Source organism: Meles meles, chromosome 11 (genome assembly GCF_922984935.1).
Source record: "Meles meles chromosome 11, mMelMel3.1 paternal haplotype, whole genome shotgun sequence".
Classification (NCBI taxonomy): domain Eukaryota; kingdom Metazoa; phylum Chordata; class Mammalia; order Carnivora; family Mustelidae; genus Meles; species Meles meles.
In genome coordinates this window covers 97,189,902-97,198,359 of record NC_060076.1, presented here as the reverse complement: position 1 = coordinate 97,198,359, position 8,458 = coordinate 97,189,902, and positions in this window count along the sequence as shown.

The window sequence follows — 8,458 nt, the reverse complement described above, 5'->3', positions numbered from 1 at the left end:
ATTATATATACATTTTATGTATATATATATAATTTATCTTCCTGCACTTTTGAGGTATAAAGCCGTACATTGTACATATCTATAAGCTAACGTACTTGTTTCACCATTTCTAATATCGAAGAAATGCTGATTCTTTGTAGAACAAACAACTGTTAAAGATTTTAAAAACTGCTCTGTGATACTTAGTTTCCTTTTCAAGATTTGTAACGTGTTGCTTGTACATAAGCTCTCTGAAAGCATCCATCGCTACGGGACCCACGTAAGCCCTCCAAGCTCCAGCCCGGAACTCGGACCTCCACGGGGACAGTACGTGGACAGGAGTATTTACAGAGCATGACTTTTCTACGTGTGGGATATCAACGTGTCTATTTATATTTACGGGTCTGTTGTTACATTTCCATGATCGATTCTGTTTTATTTACTCTTCAGTTACAGAATCCACCCTTGCATACCAGTTTCTAGTTGCCAGTGATGTTTGGAAAATAATGAAATCTGTTGAAATAAAGCTTCCGTTCTGACCCCCTGGAGGTGGTGGCTGTGATTCTTTGCGGTGGGGCCTGTCAGGGAGGGTCTCAAGCTAGTTCTCCTGGACCTGCTCCGTGGGCTCACCGCTGGACAGGAGGCCGTCGGGCTCTGCGTGGGGCTGGGATGGGGACGTTTCCAAAGGTTTCCTTCCTTCCTCGCTACCTCCCTCCCTCCCTCTCTTTCTTTCTTCCTTCTTTCCAAGATGTTATTTATTTGTTAGAGAGAGAGAACAGGAGCAGGAGGGGAGGAAGCAGAGGGAGAGGGAGAAACAGGTTCCCCACTGAGCAGAGAGCCCGATGCGGGACTCAATACCAGGACCCTGAGACCGTGACCTGAGCTGAAGGCAGAAGCTTCACTGACTGAGCCACCAGGCACCCCTCCAGAAGGTTTTCCCAGGTGGTCCCTGGTGTGGGACATGAGGGACAAGGAAGGACCAAGACTCCCTGCTACCTGCAGGCCACTGGCAGGTGGTGGACTCGGGTGGCCCGGCATCCCTCTGGGAGCTTGGCTGCCTGGGTGTTGGTACTTTGCGGGGGCGCGGAGCCCTGCGGCCCTGTGCATCTGCTTTGGCAGTAGACGTTCCTCTGGAGACTTCCTTTGTCCCTAAACCCCGGGAGACCCGTGTTGTTGATCATTCCCCAAGCATATGACCCACCGATGTACATCCGGGGCCTCAGGGCTGGGCCCTTGTTAGGCAGTAATGAGTGGCCTTTTCCCCACAAAGCCTAGTCCGGTCAAGGTCCTGCCTTCCAAAATTCCTAGAGACTTACACTGCCCTTGACTCCCTGCCCACTTGAAAGTGGATGGTCGGCCACCCCTCTCTTCCTGGCATCCTGTCCCCGTGCTTTAATAAAAGCACCTTCTTGCATCAAAGGCGTCTCAAGAATTTTTTCTTGGCTATCGGATTCAAACCCTAGCGTCTTCGGGATATCAGTCCCTACCAGCCCCGTCCCGGGCCGCCCCACTCAGGCTTCAGGAGCTGAGCTGGAAGGGACAGAGTAGAGGCAGGGTGCTCCTTGGCTCCAAACAGGAATCAAGAGAATTTCCTTTTTAATCCTGTGTCTCCCGCTCCAACCCCCTCTCAAGGGCAGGCTGTTAAGTGGGTTTGCTATTGAGAACCCCAGAGCTGTTTCTGGGCTCAGTTCCTGCTGGGCACCCTCGGTCCTCACTCCTCCTTCTCAACGCTGATTATAATACAAACTCGACTTCTGGGGACACGGGGAAAACAAATCAACAGCTCTAAACCAGGTAAAACCCTATGTCTGCCTGTGAAAAGCCAGGCGAGCCGGGCAGGGCTGGATTTTAACCTCTGATCTTCTGTAAAAGGGGAATTAGCGTCTGCCGCAGGGGCGGCCTTTAGGGTTCAATTAATAAGTGCAAAGCACGGAGCGCTGTCTTGTCACATGACGAGCTTTCCGGAGACACCGGCGACCATGTGGGACTCGGCCTGGAAGGGCTGTACAGTGTGAAGGTGAATCTGTGCGGCCACGACCAGCAGCCAGCAGCCAGCGTGCCTCCCTTTCCTGAAGCCTCTTTGATGGCGTTCCTGCTCTGGCTCTGCGGCCCTCGTTATCGCTGCATTATTCAGGGCTTTCTGCAACGTAACAGATCACTGCAATCAGCAGACCCCATTCAGCCCCATTAAAGGGCATCCCATCTGGTGCTTATCAGGCTTCAACCTGCAAATAAAGCTCATGGAAGACATGGTGATCCCCGAGCTGGAGTCTGCAGGGCTCCCTCGGGCCTGGACATCTGCATTCCTAGGAGGCTCCCGGCCACCACACTCTGCTCCTGGTCACTGACCGCTCCTGGAGTGGCGACGTGGTCTTCTCTTTGCATTCCAAGCCCGCTGCAGGCTGGAGCCACCTGGAGGAGTTCTGAAGCCGCCTGATCCCCGGGCCCCGACGCAGAAATCACTATGTAGCAGGGCTCCAATGCGGCCTTAGCTCAGGATGTGTGGGGGGAATCCAAAGGTAGAGTAAGGTCGGAGAGCCCCTGCTGGATGCCAGGGTTAGCAGGGAATACCTGCCGCTTCCCTAAACCTCACGGAGGGGGAGCATTGTTTATTGAGTCAAGATTCTCTTTTGGGCAAGTATCCTAGGCCGGCCGGTCCAGGTGCACACTCCATTCCTGACAGCCTAGGTTTCCGCGGACCCCGAAGCCCGACAGCCCCCCATCCATCCTCTCCGGGCCCTGCTGACCTGCCACTGCCCCCAGAAAGCTTGGCTGGGGTCAGAGGTCCGTGCCCCTGGCATCTGCACTCCCCTGGTCCGTCCGTTCCTTTGTCCCAGGGCCACGGCTCTGCCCTGCCGTGGGCCTGCGTCCTTCAGACAGACGGGCCTGAGCTCCGGAGCCTCCCTGTTTGCACATGTCCAGACAGCTCTCCGTCGCCTCACCCTCCCATCATCTCCTCTGGACTAAAAGTAGCTTTTGTCCAACCTAGAAGAGGCCGTCACCGGTGGGCCCAGAGAGGCCGCCCCCGCCTCGGAGATGGGAACTGACGCGGGAGCGGGGCCAGCTGTGGACAAAGCACCAGCTGACATCCCGCACCCCACATCCCGGGGGGCCTTCCCCAGGCCCTCTGGCCGCTCCAGAACCAAGGGAAGGGAACACAAATGGCTCACGGACGGAGATCACAGGCCTGCAGGACAGGAGTCGCCCTCCCTTATCAATGTCTTAGCGACGACAAGGAAAAAGCGTCAAGGACCCGACGTCCAGACAAGAAAAAAGCACTCATGTCAACGACCCGACTTCCAGAGACTCATGGACTCCATTTCCCGGAGCCCCAGCATCACCTCCCCTCCGTGGGTGATGTGGGGAGCCGAGGCAAAGGGAAGATAAAGTCGTTTCTTCATGACCTTCAGCCCGTTGACAAGGTCCTGGAGAGGCCGAGCATAAGGTTCCCCCAGGAAGCTCCCAACTGTCTTCGTGTTAGTGTCTTACTGGGAGCACAACGACCTTAACGGCCGGGCCTCCGCTATCCTGAGAGTCTTCTTGAGCACGAGAAGTCCTGTGGGACGCTTCCCTCTGTTCTGGCCTCCCCCAGCTCCCCACTGCAATCAGTCCCCCCTCCCCCGACTCCCCAGGGTAAAATCAGGGCACCTCTTTCTGCCCAAGGGTCCTGTCCCTGGGCTTTAATAAAACCGGCTTCTGCACCAAAGACATCTCAAGAATTCTTCCTTGGCGGTGGGCTGCGGGTCCAAACCCAGCTCACACCCCCGCGCGCACGCACACGCTCACTTTATAGTCATAAAGCAGCCCTCAGAGTTCGACGCTGCAAGCACCCCCGTAGGCAGTGTGACAACCACAGCGTGGGGTTCGGGAGCAGAGAGCAGGACCAGGGCATAGGCTTCGTGTAAGACACCGTCGTCCCGGGGAGACAGAGACCTACGGTTGTCCATTTGTGTGTCGAAATCCCCTGCTGCGGCCGGACCCCTCATGCTTCCACTGCTCCAAGGTCCACTGACGGTGACCCCGTCCCATCCTGCACGTTCGGACGAGTCCCACGTCCAGGCGGCTGCCCCGCGAACCCCTCCCCCGTCATTAAAACCCAGCGGAATCTCCCCACCGGCTGAATCCCTCTTGGCTCCTGTTTTCTGTCCTTTGGGGCTCTTACAGGAGTCTTCCTTGTGCTGGAAAGATTTTTGCCCGCGTCCTGATTCGTTCCCACTCTCTAACCTACAGTCCTTGCTGAACCTTCTGGGAACCGGAACTGAACTCTGCACCAGTGAGAGCCCCGCAAGCCCTGGTCAGGATGAGCAGCAAACCCCACCTCACCTTCTGGGGGCTTCTGTGTGTGTCCAAACTTCCCGTTCTGCACCGCGGGGCTTCCCGGCTGTAAAATATTTTATAACCCATTTGACCCTAACATTCCACTTTAGGCATACCCGAAACTAATTTTTTTTTCAAGATTTTATTTATTTGAGAGAGAGAGAGACTGTGACAGAGAGCACACAGGTGGGGAGAAGAGGGGAAAACAGACTCCCCGCTGAGCAGAGAGCCTGATGCGGGGCTCGATCCCAGCACCCTGAAATCAAGACCTGAGCCGGAGGCAGACGCTTCACAGACTGAGCCTCGCAGACGCCGCTGAAATAGATCTGACGTATAAAAGAAAAAGTCTTATGCCCCGAGGCACCCTCTGCAGCCTTAATTAGCAGACTAGAGAGCAGAACAGTCTGATCCCACCCAGAGCAGCGGTGAGAAGCCAGTTTCCGCCCGGTTGGCCCAAGGGCACTGTCAGTGACTTCATTATCAAAGAAAACTTAAATCAGGTTCACTAAGTTAAGAAAGTGTGTCTCATACACTTTGGGGGGAAAAAAAACATGTGTTAATGGAAAAGTTTTTCTGGTTAGTGCTCAATTAAGCCAGGAAATTAAATTACCCGGAACACTCCATTAATTGAAGATCCTCTTAATTGAGATTTTACAATCACATTTAGAAAGAGGAGCTGTGGGGTGTCTGGAAGGGGGCCGCTGGTGCTGTGTTTCCCGTAGCTAGGAACATGCTACCTGCACTGGGCTCCACTCTGACCGTGACCGTCACCGTGACCCAGCTAACGGACACCCCGCCGACCACGGCAGTAACTAGAAGTCACAGCCGCTGCAACCACAGATGTGAAGGGCTTGGCGCCCTGGCGTCACGGGGGAAAGGCTGGGACTGTCCCAGGGAGGACGACTGTCTCCATCAGCGAGCGCCGTCCCAGGCAGGACAGCCAGAGCTGCTCACGGCTCACCTGCCACCTTTCCTGAGCATCTCCAGATGCTTCTCTGTCCTCCTGTTCTCAGTGGGGGGCACACTTACCACCAGTCCCTTAGACGGGAACCCAAACACAGCGATCCGAACCACTAGGGCTTGTCTTCTACTTACGTTTCCTCTGCTTTCTTACACACTCTCTCCTCTTTCAAATGCCGCTGCCGCTTTCCTTCACACCCGACTCAAAAATAGCTACTTTCAGGAAGTGCTAAATATAGGTAATTGGAAAAAGCCAGGCCCCTCTTCAAAGCTTCCTTTCCCTTGGAGTTGCGAAGAGGGTTCGTAGGGGTTCCTGCTCCCCTTTCCCGATATGGACCCAGTGGCCCCTTCTGGTGTCCCCAGGCTCCCTCCGGCTGCCAGGAAGAGTCTAGGGAAAGGGTCCCACCCTCCACACATAGTGCAGGCCGAGGACAGGGCTGGGCCGGTGTCCTTCTCCTGAGGCCGGTGCTGGGCTGCCTGGCATACAGTGACCTTGGCTTGCACATGGTCTTCTCCTGGGTCGTTCTAGGAAATGTGTGGGGGTGGGAGGATGTTCCCACTCACCCTGCTCTGCACCCACATGGAAAGCAGTGTGCAGGAAGGCAGGAGAGGGGACAGGCCCGGCTTGTCCCTTTGCTGTCTACATTGTTACCCGGCATGGCTCTGTGTCTGCCAGACATCCTGGTTGTGGGGTAACGAAAGGGGATTGCACCACGTCTGTATCGTTGGCTCCCAGCCTGGTCCTGATACCCTGTCAGGACGCCTCCACCGACGGCCCCCGGAACCTCCCCCTGATACCCTCGTGCCCTAGCGGTGACCTAGAGTCCCACTGTCTCCTCTGACTTGAGTAGTGAACGGAAAACTTGGAGAAAAAAAGATATGTGAGCCTCTGGGTAGTGAGCTACATGATGTGTGTGTGTGTGTGTGTGTGTGTTTTAAGATTTTATTTATTTATTTGACAGACAGAGATCACAAGTAGGCAGAGAGGCAGGCAGAGAGAGAGGAGGAAGCAGGCTCCCTGCTGAGCAGAGAGCCCGATGCGGGGCTTGATCCCAGGACCCTGAGACCATGACCTGAGCCAAAGGCAGCGGCTTAACCCACTGAGCCACCCAGGCGCACCTTAACATTAACTAAATTAATTGTAATTTAATATAACTATAATATAAAAATTAATATGTGCACCCACAGAACTTGGTTGAGCTTCTGAAGCTTGTCATTTGTATGCATCTTTAAAACAAAACCAGAATTTTGCAGCAATTTCAAGAAAAACTAGGCAATCAGTTAAATTAAATTAGCATGATTCATTGGTGATTTTCCCTTCATGGCGTTTCTTGGGAGAACCTACCTCCAAGGCCTGTGGTGCACCGGCGAATGCTCGCCCTGGGCCGTACTGTGCCCTGTGTCGGGCCGCCCTCCCAGCTCTCTCCTCGAGCCACGGCAAAAGTCATGATTTCCCAGGGTACCACGTGCACTGTGGCCTCCCCTCCTTTCTCAAGAATGACACAGGAAGTTAATTTTCCTTGGTCCGGAGGGAATCGCAGGTGGGGGTCAGCTGTCACGGCGGGATGTCACGGCAGGCGGCACTCCGGTTGCTGCCGGCTCTGGTAACCATCTCTCCTAGTTCCGTCTCCACTTTCCCGCTGCGTGTCACCCCACACTACTACCTGAAACCAGAAACTCTCTAAGAGTGTGGAAATTGGGAAAAGCAATACTTTCGCTTATAAGGTTTCGACGGGAATCTCAAGCAGGTTCTGCCGTCTACCAGGAACGGGGCTGCGGTGGGGGAGGGTGACACACGCCCTTTCCGTAGCATATCAAGGTCTTTTGTATTTTCTAGAGTAACATCTCTGCCCGCGTGCCCCAGCGCTTTGGGCCTTGGGCTTTAGCCTGTCATGGTCACTGAGTATGAAGCAGGTACAAAGCGTCGCGGCAGGTGGGGTCCTGCTCTCTGGTCTGAGTCAAGTCTAAGGCGACTGGAGAGTTTGGAATGTTGGAAAACCAGGCGCACGTGGCACGGAGACGAGATGGGGTTGCCAGGCCCTTGGTGGATGCTGCTTCTGTTACATAACTTCTGCTCTTACAGTTTTGCTCTCCCGTGTAACATCACAGCAGCTGATTCAGCTCCTTGAGGAACGTCTGCCCACACGCCATCCTGGCATCTTATTCTGGGTCAAGGTCTCCACTAGAAAGCAGGGGCGGGGGCTGGGGAAACATTGGAGGTAGCATTTCAGGATCACTGGTGGTTACTTATTTATTCATTTGGGTGTGGGGGAGGGGGCCAAACGGCATTGTTCCTTCTCCAATCCCATTAAGACATTTCCTTTCATGCCCTGGAAAAAATGGGTCACCAGAGCCGTGAGCGCCCCTAGGCCACGAGGCACCGTTGTTCTAGATCTTGACTAAGCCACCGCATCACCTACCAGTTAAGGTGGCTCTCCCTATTGAGTGTGATGTGAGTGAATTTCCTCTCTGATTTCTCCAGCTCCTTTGAACGAAACCAACTCTTCCGTGTCCGCAAATGGCTGAAAACGGGTTCTGAAGAACCGGGTCTCCCAACCATGTTAGTCAGGACGGGCTGTGTTACCTGCAGTAACGAGCGGCCCCAGAATCACGGAGCCTCGGAGCACGTTTCTCTCCAAGGTGCTGCAGGTCCTCTGCCGGCGCTCACGGGCGTCCCCTCCAACAGGGTCCAGGACGTGATGGAAGCCGGGGCTCACGTGCAGTGAATCCTGCGACCGAGGGGAAGAGAGCTCCGAGGGTTTGAGAAAGGGAACGGAGTCCTCCGGAATAAAAGGGACACACGTGATCTCTTCCCAACGCCATCAACCCGACGAGCCACATACTTCCAGCCTCCGGGGAACCGGAGATGCCGTTCCTCCGTGTTCCCAGAGAGGAGATGCCAGGGAGAAAGGAAGCTGCTTACGGAGAACATGGATGACCCCCTGCGAATCCGTGTTCTCCCAGGGGTGAGGGCCGCACTGAAAAGCAGCGAACCCACACTGGGAAACTACAGTTGCCCCTTCGGCGGGTCCCTTCATGGTTCTTCCTTCCACAGGAGAAGGCGAACGCCGCTGTCGGAGGGTGGGAAATGACAGCACCAGCCGTGCAGGGACGAGGTCGCCCGCCTCACCAAGCCCTCTTGCCATTTTTTTTGACTTGGACGTTGCTCCCTGCTTTTGTCCTTTTCAGTTTGTGCAGTGTC